At 29.4% G+C, this 16786-nt stretch overlaps 2 non-coding genes across 2 annotated transcripts; one reads left to right on the top strand and one right to left on the bottom strand.

Moving 5' to 3' along the window:
* Nucleotides 1–3492: 3492 nt before the first annotated feature.
* On the bottom strand, nt 3493–3565 carry TRNAA-AGC (transfer RNA alanine (anticodon AGC)). The gene has a single exon. It is a non-coding gene; the product is annotated as a tRNA-Ala (tRNA).
* Nucleotides 3566–10359: 6794 nt separating this feature from the next.
* On the top strand, nt 10360–10432 carry TRNAA-AGC (transfer RNA alanine (anticodon AGC)). The gene has a single exon. It is a non-coding gene; the product is annotated as a tRNA-Ala (tRNA).
* The last annotated feature ends 6354 nt before the right edge of the window (nt 10433–16786 follow it).

Below are 16786 nucleotides of genomic sequence, written 5' to 3'. Positions count from 1 at the left end.
AAAAAAAAAAAGCGACGAAGATCCTGATGATTTCCAACTCATCAGTCTTGAAAGCTATTTCTCTCAGGAAAACAATAATAACAAAAATAAAAACAAAAAAGACAGCTACAGTTTGAGTACCTTATCCTGGAAATGATAATTATATTTTTAGCTATATATAGTATCTCATTGCAAAGAATCGTTTTGATTCGAAAGTTGATCAATACTTAAAACATTTAAAAAAATATCCAGCTTTTAGGGAATCAGCAATTTATAAAATTATTCGCCAAGAAAAATAAACAAGCTACAGTTTAAGTACCTTACATTTCGTTAAACTATAATTATAACTATACACATTTCTTTGCTTTAAGTAATTATCTGGGCCTTAGAACCGACAAATAACTGAAATAGAAAGTTATTAAGCTTTTTTTTAAAAAAAAATCGCCAATTACTATTTTCCCAACTAAATTAAAATTATCAAAATTAATGAAAAATTTTCATTTTCTTTTTCAAATTATTATAAGCCCAGATCATATAGCGTAGCATCTATTAATTAGGAACCTTCTTAAATATTAAAACATTGGATTACAAACGCTTTTCATAGTAAAAAACTGAGACTTTTCTACGTATTGACGTTTAGCTCCATTTTCACAACTATCATAGAGGGCGCTGGATAAAAATAGGCTTAACTTGACCTTATAGTCCAGAATTACTGTTGCCAACTCAGAGTAGTAATGAATATATCATAGAATTTGCTAAAAAGCGTTATTTTATGCAATGAAAGAGCCTTCGAAAAGTGGAGTCACTTTTTATATATTAAAAAATTCTATTAAACGTACTTTTCTATTTCCTGTATATTGTGGCTGTTTTTTCATGTCACATTTTGCACCATTTTGCATCGTTAGCATACTTGGAACTGGTTAAACTGGAAAACCAATAGTTATGAATAACTGTTACAAACTCTCAAAAGTTTTATATATATTTAAAAAAAAAACATTATTTTTATAATTTATTGTATTTATCTGACGATGGTTGTTGCTGTTGTTAATTTACGTCGCACTAGAGCTGCACAATGGGCTATTGGCGACGGTCTGGGAAACGTCCCGGAGGATGATCCGAAGACATGCCATCACAATTTTGATCCTCTGCAGAGGGGGTGGCGTCTCCGCTTTGGTAGCCCGTCGACCCGCACGCGAAGTCGAGCACTTTACGGTAGCACAGTTTAACGAGGAGCCATACCGCACACCCTCGGTCCCTACGCAGACTGATCCAAGTGGTCACCCACCCGCACACTGACAGCAGCCAGTGATGCTTGACTTCGGTGATCTGCTGGAAACCGTTTCTTAACGATCAGTCCACTGCGGGACTTATCTGACGATGGAGCCACTGAAAAAAACAGGTTTTTCCCATTCTCGGCGGCAAAATTATTCAACTAAAAAATTTGACACTTTCAAATATACTATTAAAAAAACTGTAAAAAAATGTGTCAAAATTGCTCAGATAATGTTTGAATTTGAAAACAAACAAACATGTATTCAAAATTGAAACAACAATGTATTCAAAATTGAGCAAAATGCATAGTCTCAAAAGTGATGTGCAGCGAGAAATGTGTCTGAGGGTTGCTCGTTGGCTACCGGCAGGATTCAAACCAAAATGGCCAGCCTGAATAACTTTTGATTTAATGATCGAACTCAATCACGTCCGAAGGAACTCAATCTTAATGGTTTGAAGGGGGGGGGGATATCAAATACGCTAATTAATTAATGCAAACCCTATTTTAAGTTACAAAATCAGACGCAAAAACGTACTTTCTTGAAATAAATATACCTTTTTTTCAACGGATTCGGATGTAGGGGTAGCCGCAATTTAGGAAACATGGTCCCAATAGTTTGGTCAGGTGAGGGCTCCAAAGTTTGAACCCTGTAATGCTAATTTTATTTCTTCCGTATTTTGACTATATCTCAAAAACTTATAAAGCAAATTGAAACTTTTTTACATATACTAATTAAATTCGCTTATCCAAAGGTAATTTCATGCAAAAAATAACTTTTAGTAAATATTTATTATTTTATTTAATAATAATATCAGAAATTTTGAAATGTATGGTATACAGCTTTTTTTACGTCATTTCAAAAAATGCAATTTTACATGGCAAAATTTGAGCAAATTCGGTCAATAGTCAAATTCCTGTGAAATCGAATTTTAAAAAAGTATTATTTTCAAAATCCCGAAACATTTAATACGATATTTGAACTTGTCAGTTATGAATTGCGCATTTAATTAATCACTTTTTAACGTGCTTTATTTATGCCGATTTCATCGTACATTGCTAGTTATTTTTCGGCAGTTACATAGTTTTGATATTTTTATTTGATATTATTATTCATTCGAAAGGTTTAGGAAAGCGCGAACTCTTAAACTGTTTTCTTTTTTAAATGTTTCTACTTTTTACTACTGTTTTAAATGTTTGATACTTTTGGGATAAAAAGAAAACGTTTACTATTTAACAGTCATACAGTTTCTAATAATTCAATAAATAGAAATAATATTTTACCATATAAATATTACCATATAAATAATATTTTATCATAGTATATTACGATATAAATATTGAATCGTATTTTGCACTGCAACGTTTTTCTTTAAAATTTCTTCAATTAAGATATTTAATTTAAATTTATTCACTAAAATATTTATCTAATTTTTTTATATATGGGGCAATCCATACAAAATTTACACCCATGATACAAAAATGATATAATTTATTTTTTTTATTGTTCCTTATTGAAAATAAATGGACACGTATTTTTGCGTTTTTGTTTAAATTGCATATTTTTGACTATACGAATTTTTGAAAATTTCGCTTTTTTTTTCTTGTTGTTAAAATTTATTTTAAAATTAACTTTATTGTACGAGGTGATTAAAGAATACATTTCGTTTCCCAAGATATTTAAGTCCTTTTAATAAACATATTTTTGATAAAAATTTAAATTTCTTTTTTTTAAAAAAGTGTCAGTTCTTTCATTTTTGAATGAATTCTAATAATTAAAGGTATTTAATTTGTAATTCTATTTTTAAGTTTACTGTTAAAAAACAGTTTAGCGTTTAGAACACTAATGTTTACACAAAAATTACCATATTTGACGTCAACATGTGTGAACATGCGGCCCTTCATTAGTTAGTGCAAGTGGTCCTACACTTGAAAAGGTTGTTCAAATCTACATACATAACTTTATGCTCATAAACTACCCCCAAAACCTTTGCCTTGAATTAAGGTCAAACTTGTCACTTATGTTTTGTTACAAAAATCTAAGATTAAAGATAATGAACTTTGCGTATCCACATGAACAATCGAAATCCACCCAAACCAACAAACAAAATTATTTGTATTACTAAAGATTTCAACCTCAATAAGTTCACATCGAACACGTTCCATTATTTAAAATTTAAATATATTATATCATAAATGGGGCAGTCATTAATTTACATCGCTTTAGTTCTAAAAAAGTTAAGTGGAGGCGCCGGGTATCGATCCCGGTACCTCTCGCATGCTAAGCGAGCGCTCTACCATCTGAGCTACGCCCCCTACGACTTGCAAACTAAACTGTCATTTATTGTCTCAATAAACATCAGATCTTGAATGCTAATTAAATAGGTCAGTAACGTAAACCGCGTCACAGATAGAACTGACGAAACAGCTTCAACTCTTACTTTCACGCCTAACAAAACGTCTAGAGAATAAAAACTATTTATGTTGCATTATATGCTTGTTATAAACTTCACAATTTATTCTTCAATAATTCAAATTTTTTTTTTGATGAAGAGGCCTATAACGAGAGGCCTATAGATGAAGAGGACTATAACGCAAACATTGTATAATTCCAAGCTTGTTAATATGGATAAAATTCCAAAATAAATAACAAACAAAAAATTTCCCGGGTAAAAATTATTAATTGAAAGATACAGCCCTGGAAGTACTCTGCCATGGTTGACTGATATGTGTGTGTAACAAAATAACCTGACATTTTGGTTTCGTATAATTTAGATAATTATGATTAAAAGGATTATATTTAATCAAATTTTAAAAAAAAATTACTAAAAAAAAGTTATATATGTATATATATAGTTAGAATTCTGAGATATTACTGCAGTGGTTCCCATTTTTCTTTCGGCTATGGAATCCTATACGATTTTTTTGTAGCGGAACTCCGGTATTATAAGAAAAGTCCAATTGGAACTTTGAAAATGCTAAAAAAAGAAAGAAAATGGGGGAGAGAAAAAGGAAAAAAAAAGACTACTTTACATTTTGAAAATGTTTAATGTGAAGAATGAAAGATTATAAATTTGTTCTTTTTGCATGAGTTCTCTGAAAATGAATGAGATAAGCTGAATTTCGATTTTTCGAAAAGAACTGTAATAAATGTTGGAGAATGGTAATCAGACAAACGTAAATCTCTCCTTTTAAAATTAGTTATTTTTATTTTGAATTGAAAAGCTCAAATAGTTCAAAAAGCTCAATACTTGTGTAATTTTTTATAAATGCATATCCTTTTCATAATTTATTCAATATATTATTATTGAATTCTCTTAAAAATGCTTCCTAGTTTATTTATCGTTGGCATTTCGCACAAATAATTCCAACAAACGAAATATTAGATAATATATGAATTATTGATCGGATATGAATATAATCATAAGTGGACAGTAAAAGTTAAAACTCAAGAATTCACTGTAATCCTTCTAAGGAACCACTTTTGAGAATTCCAGCTCTGCAGTCACAATTTAAAAAAAAGAAAAAAGAGAACTGTAACAGACAAATGGACGGCTTAAAAAAAGTCACATGAATTTAAATGAATTTTACTGAAATTATGACTTAAAGATTAATCTCCATCTATTAAGTGTATCATGACAGTAAAAGGAGAAGTATATCAGTTAAGTATATCTTTTAAGTATATCAGGAAAATGAATTATTCCCTTATGTTGATAGTTATTACATTTTGATAAATACAATACAAATATTACAGCACAGATTAAATAATGTCAGAAAATATGTAAATATATGCTTGGGGAAAAAGTTAAAGTACAAAAAATGGTAACACTATCCTGAAATGGCTCAACAATATTTCCTCCTCCTGTCAGATTATTAAATTCGATGCTTCAATGTTTTATCCTTCTGTAAGATTACTAAACATTATGCTTCAATATTTTTATCTTCCCGCGTTCCTAATACTATCTTAAATTGAAGGATAGAGTGGGAGAGTTCGATTTTGGTGAAATTTGCTTTCTAGCTGACAAACTGTGAATTACACATTACTGGTCAAGAAGAAGGAATTACCATATCGGCATGTTATTGATTAATACACTTCGTCTGAGCCATTATGTCTCAGAGAGTTAGAGCGTTCGCCTTCAATGAGGTGTGCCGGATTCGAATACTAGTCGATACGAATTCTGCATCCGGCTTGCACCGACCACAGTGCTGACGTAAAATATCCTCAGTGGTAGACGGATCATGGGTTTGAGTCCCCTTGCCGTCAGGCTAACCGTGGGAGGTTCATGTGATCTCCCTCTCCATGTAACACAAATGCTGGTTAGTTCCATCATAAAGTCCTCCACGAAGGTAAATTTCTCCCAATACTTGATCAACACCTCTTAGAAGAAGGAAGGCCTCAGCGCGGATCAAATTAGTAGTCCGATGTGACGAAGTTAACTGCGCAGTTGATGAAAAATGAGAAAGATATCATTACGTTCGGGGTACTAAGCTGCGCTGTGGTTGAAAATACGAAATATATCATTACGTTTGAACTACTAAAGGATATTTATGGTAACCCGTGCAGAGGCCTACTCTTTTCTAGGAGGTGTTGACTTGATCCAGGAGTTCCCTTGTTTTCTGGATTGAGTTCAAAATTACAAACCTACAGTGCTGAACATTAGTAGTTGTAAACCCGAAAATTGGGTCAGCTGTTCAACGATGGTTATAAAATAAAATAAAATTCGCAGCGTGTGTGTGTAGATAATTTAGTTTTATTATGCGAACTCTCTAAAGTTCTCTTGATTTTGAGTTATCCTGATTGATCGGTCATCACAGTTATTTTTAGATTAATTATTTTTTGTCCAGCTTATTATACAATTACGAAAGGTTCATACCTCAACAAATAATAAAAATTAGCGTTTTTTCATTTCGTTTCGATAACCTCTGCGAGCTGAACAAAGTCAGGTACTACCTGATCCGGCATTCACCCTTTAATGCTGTGCCCAAGAAAACTTCAGTACAGCGGTGGAAAAAGATAATTACAACAAAGGCTGAATATAGTTTTACGGGCTCCGGGACTATATTGATAGCGGGTCCCATCCTCAAAGCACAAAAAGGCCTTATTTTAATATTTTATAAAATTTTTGATGATTCTTTTAACAAAATTGTTGTCTTTATATGGGTATTAAAAAAATTCTGTCATTTTTCTTTTGAAAAAGCATTAATAAACACTATATTTTTTGTAAAGAATTTTGGTTGGGTTCTTAGCCGTTGAGGACCCGGGGACAAACTGTCCCTCTATATCCCATCCCTTCCCTTGAGTACGGCCTACTACATCACATGCAGTTTACATTAAATAATTTTCATAAATTGTCGTATAAAACAGTAATTTCTACTACTCTGTCACTGAAATTCTTGTATTTTTTTTTATTTTCCATAGACAGCATGTGTACCTAGGTATTGGGGTAAAATCGGGTAGTTTGACTTTTTCTAGAAAAAAAGTCATTTATAAAAAAAGGGGTACAGCTATCACTGGATATATGACAAATGATAGATTGTATACAGCTAAACAATGGATATCTTGCTTTGGCTAAATCAGACATTTTCTAGGCAGATCAGTTTCGCTCGAACTTCAAATCTTAAATACCCCTTATTATTGCATCACTCCTTAGTCACTAAAAAACACGTCTAGGTGTTAAAAGAGCACATCCTTCTGCTGGAATTGTTAAAAAAAAAGTCTTATCTGCAATTTTTAATTTGAATTAAACTATTCATACTAATTTCAGTAGAAACATTTAAAAAATATGATTCATTAAGTAAATAAAGAGAAGCTATCAGGTATTTAGAAGTTTTGAACGAAGTTTTTTCTTTTTTAGTTTGAAAAGTACCGATTTGAAACCGAATAGAAATCAGACATTTTCATAGCGATGATATTGCTTTTGTTGTTGTAGTTCATTTACTTCGCACTAGAGCTGCACTATGGGCTATTGGCGACGGTTAGGGAAGCATCTCTGAGGACGATTCGAAGACATGCCAACACAATTTTGATCCTCCGCAAAGGGGGTGCCCCCCCGCCTCGGCTGCCCGATGGCCTGTGCGTGAAGTCGAGCACTTTACGGTAGAACAGTTTAACGAGGACCTATATCGCATACCCTCGGACCCTACAGAAACTGATCCAAGTGGTCACCCACCCGCACACTGACCGCAGCCAGTGATACTTGACTACTGTGATCTGAGGGGAACTGTGTCTTAACGATCAGTCTACTGCGGGACCATTAATATTTTAATAACTTTTTCTCTACGTTCTATATATTCTTGAATTTCTTCTTTGCATAAAAACCACGCAGTTTTTCGTAAGAACGATTTAAATTTTTTCCCACAGAATAATTTTTTTTTGCCATTAAAATTAAATTTTATTGCTACCTATTTCCCAAACTTCTTTATTATATTCAAAATGGTTGTTGCTTTCAATGATCCAGTTTGAAATGCTAAAAATGGTCGAGGAGCCTAATCACAAAAATCATATCAAGTGTATTTATTTTTTTTGTACAAAATTTTCACATTGCATAATAAAGTCTCGCTTGCATCTGAATTATTGAAAACATATCAAGACTATTAGAATCTAATAATTAGATAACGATTTCTACTATTCTTTTACCATAAGCACCGTGTTTTATGATTTGTTTTAAGGTATTTTCGATATACTTTATATTTTAAAACAACATTTTATAAAACTTATGCTCATAATAGTTTTAAATATTTTACTGAGTTATACTAAGGTAATACTGTATTATAAAATAAAATAAAAATACCTATATATACTGTATTTAAAAATACTAAAACTGCTTCTGTACTTAAAAAACTAATAGAGTGCTTAAAAATATTAAAAATAGTAATACTGTACTTAAATAAAATAAAAATTGTCCCATTCATCGAAATTCCATGGTTCTGGTTTCCTTCATTGGGCCAATGTCACTTAATTTTAATTTTCCGATATTTACTTAACAATTTATAACTGTAACGTTTATGTACATTACATGATTCACAGCATGCGTAGAGTGGAAAGTAGTATTTGCATTAACATGCATAAAACTGTAAAATTGGCAGATTTGATAAATTTAACGATTACTTTGTTAAGTGATCCCTTGATAGCAATTTTATTCTATATATGAATAAATTTCCTTATAAACAAACCGGTAGTAAATTGAATCTAAGCCGGTAAAAAATTAATCAAATAATTCATCTAATGCATGATAAATTAATCTAATAATAGTTAAATACAATTTACAAATATTGAATTTAATGAAGTTGCACACAAAAGTTTCATGTTGCTTGAATTTAGTTTGAATTTCATTCATCATTCAATCATTTACAAATATAGATAAGTATTTTCCTTGTCGTTTTATCTTTAATTTTGACATGTTCTTATTTTTTTCTTCTATCATATTTTTTCTCCATTTGTCTTTTCTTTAAAAAAGAAAAAAAAAATCAGTGGTGGAAATTTATCTGCAGATTCTCTACCCGGGTAAAATGAATGTATGAACACGTATGAATTCTGCCGACTTGAAACAAGTTGCAACAAAAATGCTTTCGAAGTTTAGCTGTGGACTTTCAGAGACAGCTAAATCGCAGGGTACTGAGATATTTTATCTGCCCATTGGGTATATTATTTTAAAGTATTAAAGCACCTTTTACCAACTCCTGGACAAAGAAAACGGAAAATGATGTTTCCAACTCCTGGTGTGGTCTTACCAATTAAATAGGATGTTTTTATGAAATTTAATTCAATCAGTTGAACATTTTAAATCTAAAGCTAAATCATTTTAAAGGTTTTATAATGATTAAATCTCAAGTTCGATTATTTAAGTAAATATAATTTGGATACTAATTAAATAGGATATTTTTATAAAATTTAATTTAATCAGTTGAACATTTTAATATCTAATACTAAATCCCTTAAAAGGATTGATTAAGGATTAAATCTTCAGTATGTTTATTTAAGTAAATATAATTTGTAGATAACATTTGAAAATCTTAGTGAAAAAATATACTAAAATGACAGTGAAAAAGGGAGAACTTCAGGTTTTAAAACATTTTATGATCTAAAGCGAACTTAAATTTCTGAACTAACAGTTTAAAGAATGCCTTCATGCTGGAAGGATTTTCAATGTTCGATATTTTAAGTAAAATAACGCACTTGAATTAGAAACTTTTCTTTAAAAATCTTCCAAAATAGACAGAAGCTTAAAAATTAAATTTAATTAAATTTAATTAACTTAAACAATCGGACCTCTATTGAATGAAGTCGCTAAATCCCCATAATAAGTTCGTTATATAGAAAATTCGCTGAATTGAAAATCAACTTTTGAAATACTTAAACAACAAAAAACTGGTTTTTAAATTCCTAAACCCTAGATATAATTAAAATATTAATTGATACACCTTTATCTTGTAAACTAATATCCACTATTTATTTTATAAATCTTAACCATTAAAGAAATCTGCTTGGAAATCAAGAATAGAGCAAAACATTATTCAGTGTTACGCTATCATACTACATACATTTTTAACTTTAAAAAAAACTAAATTTAGGTATAAAATTATAGCTGCAACTTAATTTTGATTGTTACTGATAAAATCTGTTAATTTTGTCTGAATTTTTCGTTTGAAATGCAAACAAAAAGAGAGAGGGATTTCACTGCTTTCTTTAAAAGTTAAGTGGCTTCGAAAATCAATCCCTATAAAATGCATTAATAAGTTCGAAATGTTCTGAAATATTTTGGGAAAGTGGAGTAAAAAAAAAGTTCGCTTAATGAGAAAATCTGCTTCGCTATTTGGAAGTTATTTTACGAAGAAATTTCCAAACTGTTCTTGGCTCCACGAAAAAAAAATCGCATAATAGAGAAATTCGCAAAATGCTAGTTCGTTAAATAGAAGTCCGACTGTAAATAGAGTTTTGCTATAATTTAACGTAAGGAAAACAAGCAAAACTAGTTTTATCTAAGATGAAGAAAAGAGTTACCGTCATTTCTACCTGTGACATTGTTCACGTGCTGACTGACCTATTTAATTCGCAATCAACACCAATTGTTTAATGGGAGATTAAATTGCGATTTCGTTTACTAATCGAGGGGGGCGTAGCTCAGATGGTAGAGCGCTCGCTTAGCATGCGAGAGGTACCGGGATCGATACCCGGCGCCTCCATTATTTTTTCTTTGCGGTAAATTTGACGAATAAATTGTTGCATTTTAACTTCAGTTTCCTTAAGTTGAAGTTTTAATTACAACATGTCAGCGACCAGTTTAGTCTTGATTCATAAATTTTGGGCAAGTTGCAAGCCTTTTTTGATTATAGAAACTCCTAATTAATTCTTACAATAACGCGATAAACCGGTTTTGTTCCGTGCTTTTCATAGATTCCTATTGGATGTTTTTATTTATGAAAAACTTATTGGTACGATTTCTGTTATTCTTAAGTTTGTATTTCTAATTTTATCAAAACTGGTTATGTTTTTGACATTTTCTTTATTTTATTTTTTTTTTTTGTTGCTAAAAATATTCTTCAAATTCACTTGTGGATTAGACCCGGTCTTAATTTTCCTTTTTTATTTATCGGTATTTGTATTGAAAAATTTAAATATATTTGTCAAAATAAAATAAATGGACCAACGTGACATTTTAGTTCAGATAATTATAAATAGAAATTAAGCATAATACGTATAATATAATGCATATTTAAATACAAGAATAAAATATTTTGCTCACTAGGAACTCAGAAATATCACTTTCATTAAATTTAACTGCGAAATTATGTTATGTCAAAAGGATTTTGACGTATACATTTAAATGACAAAGACATTTTATGACAATATTATCAGCAGTATTTACAACTTCTTTATTTCCCGCTATTCTTCTGAAAACACTTCATAGCGAAGGTAAATTTTTCAATAAAATCTATCTAAATTCATGTTTCATTAAGTTATTCATTTATATACAGACTGCTATAAATTACATGTTTATCTGTTACAGGTTAGAATTAAAAAAAAATCTTATCTATAACAGACAAACATGCAATTTGTGACAGACTGTATATAAATGAATAAAAACATAGAATTTAGATGGATTTTATTTAAAAATTTAACTTAAGTGTTTCAGGAAAATAGAAGGAAATAAAGAAGTTGTAAATACTCCTGATAATAGTGCCATAAAATGTCTATGCCATTTAAATGTACATGTCAAAATCATTTTGATATAGCATATTTTCGGAGTTAAATTTTATGAAAGTGATATTTCTGAATTCCTAGAAAACAAACAACTTTATTCCTGCATTGAAATATGCATTATATTATACATATTATGCTTAAATTCTACTTATAATTTTCTAAACCAAAATGTCATGTTGGTCGATATACTTCACTCTTTAGCAGGAATGAAAGAGTTTAAATGCAATATTTGTAAATACACACTAAATAAAAAAATTTAATTTTCAATAAAATATGCATTATATGAAATCATGTATAATATTATATAAAGTATTCTAAAAAATTATATCATATATCATATATAATATCCTAATTATATCACATATAATACATCATATATAATATTCATATATAATATTCTAAAAAAGATGAACATTTTTCGTCAATTACGTTGCAGGATTTTTTTTTATTTACAGTTTTTAATCAACTTTTATTATAAATATGATACTTTTGTATGGTTTCTAAAATAACATGCTGTGTCAATATTTGAATTAATTCTTTTTGCATATTTGTAACAAAGCAAAATATTTTTTTCTTTTTATCATTGATTGTTAGTTAGTCTGTTAGAATGGAATCACCTGGAGCATAGTACTTAGTAAGCCTATAGTACATTAAACTCATAGTAATATTAATGGAATATTAATTGGAATTCCTTTTTTTTTCTCCTTTTTTTTACCCAATTATTTCCAATCCCAATAATCAATCACTAGTCATTAAGACTATGACATACGACACTTTTTATTTTCTCTTGTTAACTGAAATTATTTAAACATGTATTCAAATCTGTACAGTTCATGTATTTTTCATGTTCATAGAATATTTTTCATTCATGCACGTTAAAAAAATCTGGAATTATGCAATGTTTGCATTTTATTTGCCGTTACTGATTCTAATTAAAAATTAGCTTTAACTTTTGTTAATTAATAATTCTAAATATTGAAACATGGATAAATTGCTTATAATAAACATATATTGTAACACAAATAGTTTTTACTTTTTAAGTCCTTTTATAAAGCGTGAAAGAAGGAGTTGAAACTGCGGCGACAGTTCTACCTGTGACGCGGTTCACCTTACTGACCTATTTAACTAGTATCAAACAGCTGATGTTCCTCGGAAGTTGAAACTGCGGTTTAGTTTATGATAGGTAGGGGGCGTAGCTCAGATGGTAGAGCGCTCGCTTAGCAACCTTTTTTCACAACTAAAACGATGTAAATTAATGATTGCACCATATATATGATATATTTAAATGTTAGAACTTGTTCGTTGTGAAATATTCTTAATTTGAACTCCTTTAGTTATATTAAAATTTATGTTTATTGTTTTGGTTAAATTTAATTTTACTTGTTACTAATTTTACTTAATTTTATTAATTTTACTAATAATTTTCACTTTAATTTTATTAATTTTACTTATTGATTTTACTAATCAATTTTACTGACCATTTTATAAAATGATGCGGGTATTCAAAGTTCAGTTTCGAAGTTGCAGTTTCTTTAAATTGGGATTTTTATTCAAAATATCAGTTACAAGTTTGTATTCATTTTTCCGGAATTTCGGGGGAGTTTTCGAGCTTTTTTTATGAAAATTTTTGCAAATGTGAGAACTCTTGACAAATTTCAACTGTAAGTTCCTACGACGGATTTTATTCAGTACAATTTACAGATTACTACTTGATATTTTGTTTTCTAAAATGTATAGGTACCATTTTGTTAAGTTTTAATTTGTATTTCCAGTCCTGAGGAAATTTCCAAACTGAATATATATATATAACATTTTCTTTCCTTCTTTTTTCCTTAAATAAGTCGTACCCAAATTTTCTCCTATTGCCTCTTAAGAAATAACTAATATTATTATTATTATTGAAAAATGATAAGAGAAAAAATATAGTAAAACATGCCAGAAATGTAAGCGCTCTGACACATTATAGAGGGAAAATATAAGAGACACGTCTAATTTTCACGAAAAATATGCACTTGTTTGTTGAGGACCTACTATTTTAATTTTTTATAAATTTAATTTAAAGCTCTTATATTATTTTGGGACATTTATAAAAGATAATCATGAAATTATTAAAAAAAAGCATAAAATGCTCTAGCTTTAGATTTTTTAATCCCTGACATCTCGTCTTTTTTAAAATCATTTGCGTTTCATGTTAAACATACTTTCACTGACTCTAGCTTAAAAAAATACAAGGGAATTTTTTTTCATTTTATAAAGATTAATAAAACCTTTTAAAAAATAATGTCATTTTTGACGCACTACATAAAAATAAATAACCAACATTTTCCATACTTTTTTAAAGAAGTTTTTTGACAAAAGCTATGCCCAATAAGTTTAAATGGATGACACTATGAATGGTTGCAAGTGTAATTAACGATTAAAAACCTTAAATCATAGCCTTTCCCAATTAGTCGGGACCCTGATGAGGCTGCCCAGGATTTGCTGATTACCGCCTACGTCATTATGTAGGGGCAGAGACCAAAGGGGTCCAACGCGCGAATCCCGCGCTTCCTCTCAAAAAATCGATTGCAATTATGAAACCCACTGCTAAATAATTAGCCTTTTTCTTTTACTCAGCGCATTAACATTTTGCTGGTCCTTTCTACTTTCCACAATTATGTTAATTGCGAGTGGCATCGCTTCTCCCCTTTTTCCTAGCGGAGAGGTGGATAACTAACTAGGAAAAGAGTAAAGTTCGAAGAGTGAAAAAAAAAGTTTTTTTTTTTTTATTCACTTCTTTGCTCTTCTCTTCAAAAAAGAACTTTTTTTCGATCGTTTGCTTCCGACTTCGCGTTCCATGCATCGTTTTTTTTCCCTCCTACTCTTTATTCTTTATCATTTTTTTCCATATTTTTTTTATATATTGTTTCTTTTGCCGAATACGGTTTGATAATCCGCGATGTTTGAAATCGTCTGCGAATAGAGTTTTTATTTCGAATAAAAAAAAAAGTGATGTTTTTTTGCTCATCAACATTATGCGTTAGACAGCTTTAATTTTTAGATCCTCTTTTTGAAAAACAAATAGGCTTCACCTTTCATAAAAATAATTGCTACCCAATCGCACGAGTTCAAACAGCTTACAGAAAAACTTATTTTTATTTATTCGAATGTTTTTTTTTTCTTCCTTTGGCTTCTTTTCAAATAATTCCTACAATGTTTATAATACAATACGTAGGAAGTACTTAGCTGCTTTTGTTTTGCTATAATCTATAGCTCTTGATAATGGCCAGTAAGAATATTTTTCAAAAGACTTTCGGTGTAATTAACTTTTTTCATCGCATTTGTCGAAATTCCTAAAAAAAAGGCTTTATTTAATTTATTTATCGATAATAAATCGGCTCGAACAATTACTAAATTAGTGCATTGATACAATTGAACTATTGTTGTAAATTCTCAGAAACTTTTTTACACTAATATATAACATATTAATTTTATGATCTAAACGCTTATAACAATTAACTGCTTCATATCTGTAAACAATATATATTGTTTATAGATAAAAGAAATGAAAAAAAAGGTAAACAATTTCCTTATGAATACTAGCAAAAGTTTTTGTTTGTAAATCATTGAATCAAAATGAACCTAAAAAAATCTTTGAAGATGTAATATAAGAGAATCATGAAATCCATTCATGCGATGGCTAAAAAATAGTTCTTTTTATAGATGAAGGATTTTTTTATTATTTGAAGTGGAAACAATTATCACAGTCATTTATTGTAAACCATTCTCATTTATTAGTTTACTACTGAAACTTCAAATCATTACAGTTACTCTTTCTTTTTAAAAAAAGAAAAAAATATTTACCTTTAGCAGTAAACTGCTGAAATTTGAAATCATTCGCGATATCATTTAATAAAGCTGTCTCATTTGTTATTTACTTTTTAATGCTCATAACTTTAATAAATCTCATACAAATTTATTGTAAACCATTCTCATTTATTTGTTTACTACAGAAACTTCAAATCATTGCAGCTACCTTTTTTTATCAAAAAAACCATTTACTTTTATTAGTATACTGCTGAAACTTGAAATCATTTCCAATTTTATTTAATAAAGTTGTCCCATTGGATTTCTTACTTTAAAAATCAATCTCGTTACCTTTAAATATACCAATCTCATATCGAAAATTAAGATAATTTTCCTTATCATAATTAGTAAATCATTCTGGCTTATTTGTTTATTATTATAAATTGAAACCATACTTAAAACCATTTAACAGCCTTAATTTGTTTGTTTGCTATGTAAAATTGAAATTATTCTCTTAACCAGTTAGTAACCCAGTTTCATTAATTTGTTTAATATTGAAAATATTCTCATATTCATTAGACTATCATAAATTGATGTCATACCTAATTTTTCAAAACTATTATCATTTATTTATTTGCTATTGCAAACTTTCTCATAACCATTAAATATAATTTCTATTTATCTGTTTATTTGTTTACAAGTGAAGATTGTTCAGATATTTTAATTGTTTGATCGCACGAAGCGTATATAAGCTTGTGATTTGGCCTATGGTGAACCAACCCTATATATATATATATATATATATATATATATATATATATATATATATATATATATATATATATATATATATATATATATATATATATATATATGATGTAAACTGTGTGAAATGGTGGTATCTCGGGATATTCATCATATTGAAAGAAAGAAATAATAATGCATTGGTATTTATTTTTGTTTCCGAAAAATGAAATATGTTTTTTTTAAAGTCCTCTATCTGTTGTGCCTTTCCATTTTAAACAGTTTGTACCCTTCTTTAACTTTCTCTGTTACAGCGCCATATGTAAAGCTAAATTCTTCAAACTATAGGTCTCATAGAGTTACTTTTTCTTGGGGGATTCGAATCTGCATTAAAATTATAGGGTTTTATATGAAAAATCCCCCCTCCCTATCCTGCCACCAGGTGATGGGGGGGGGATACGATCATATCATTTTTTCATTGGATAGCCTTAAAAAAATGGAATACGTCTATTTTCACTTTTTCGACGATGTATGTTTCCCGCTGAATATTTTATCCCTTTTAAAGTTTTTTTTACACCTTGTATATAGGTGCATTAGTAAAACACTACCAGACAATGACTATAGAATATTTTTTTAAATGTCAATAAGAAATATTACAGTTAAAACTTGCAAAAAAAATTATTAATTTCAATGCACAAATCGAAGTGTTAGAAGATGCTTTACATCGGCATTACTACATGTGTCACTGTGTTTATTCCAAGAACAATTTTTAATTTCTTTTGACAACGAAAATACCTGTTTGTTTT

This window comes from Parasteatoda tepidariorum, chromosome 4 (assembly GCF_982258835.1).
Source record: "Parasteatoda tepidariorum strain Cologne lab strain chromosome 4, Ptep-v5.0, whole genome shotgun sequence".
Taxonomy (NCBI): domain Eukaryota; kingdom Metazoa; phylum Arthropoda; class Arachnida; order Araneae; family Theridiidae; genus Parasteatoda; species Parasteatoda tepidariorum.
Note: the sequence above shows the minus strand (reverse complement) of the source record. Positions and strands in the feature narration are given on the sequence as shown.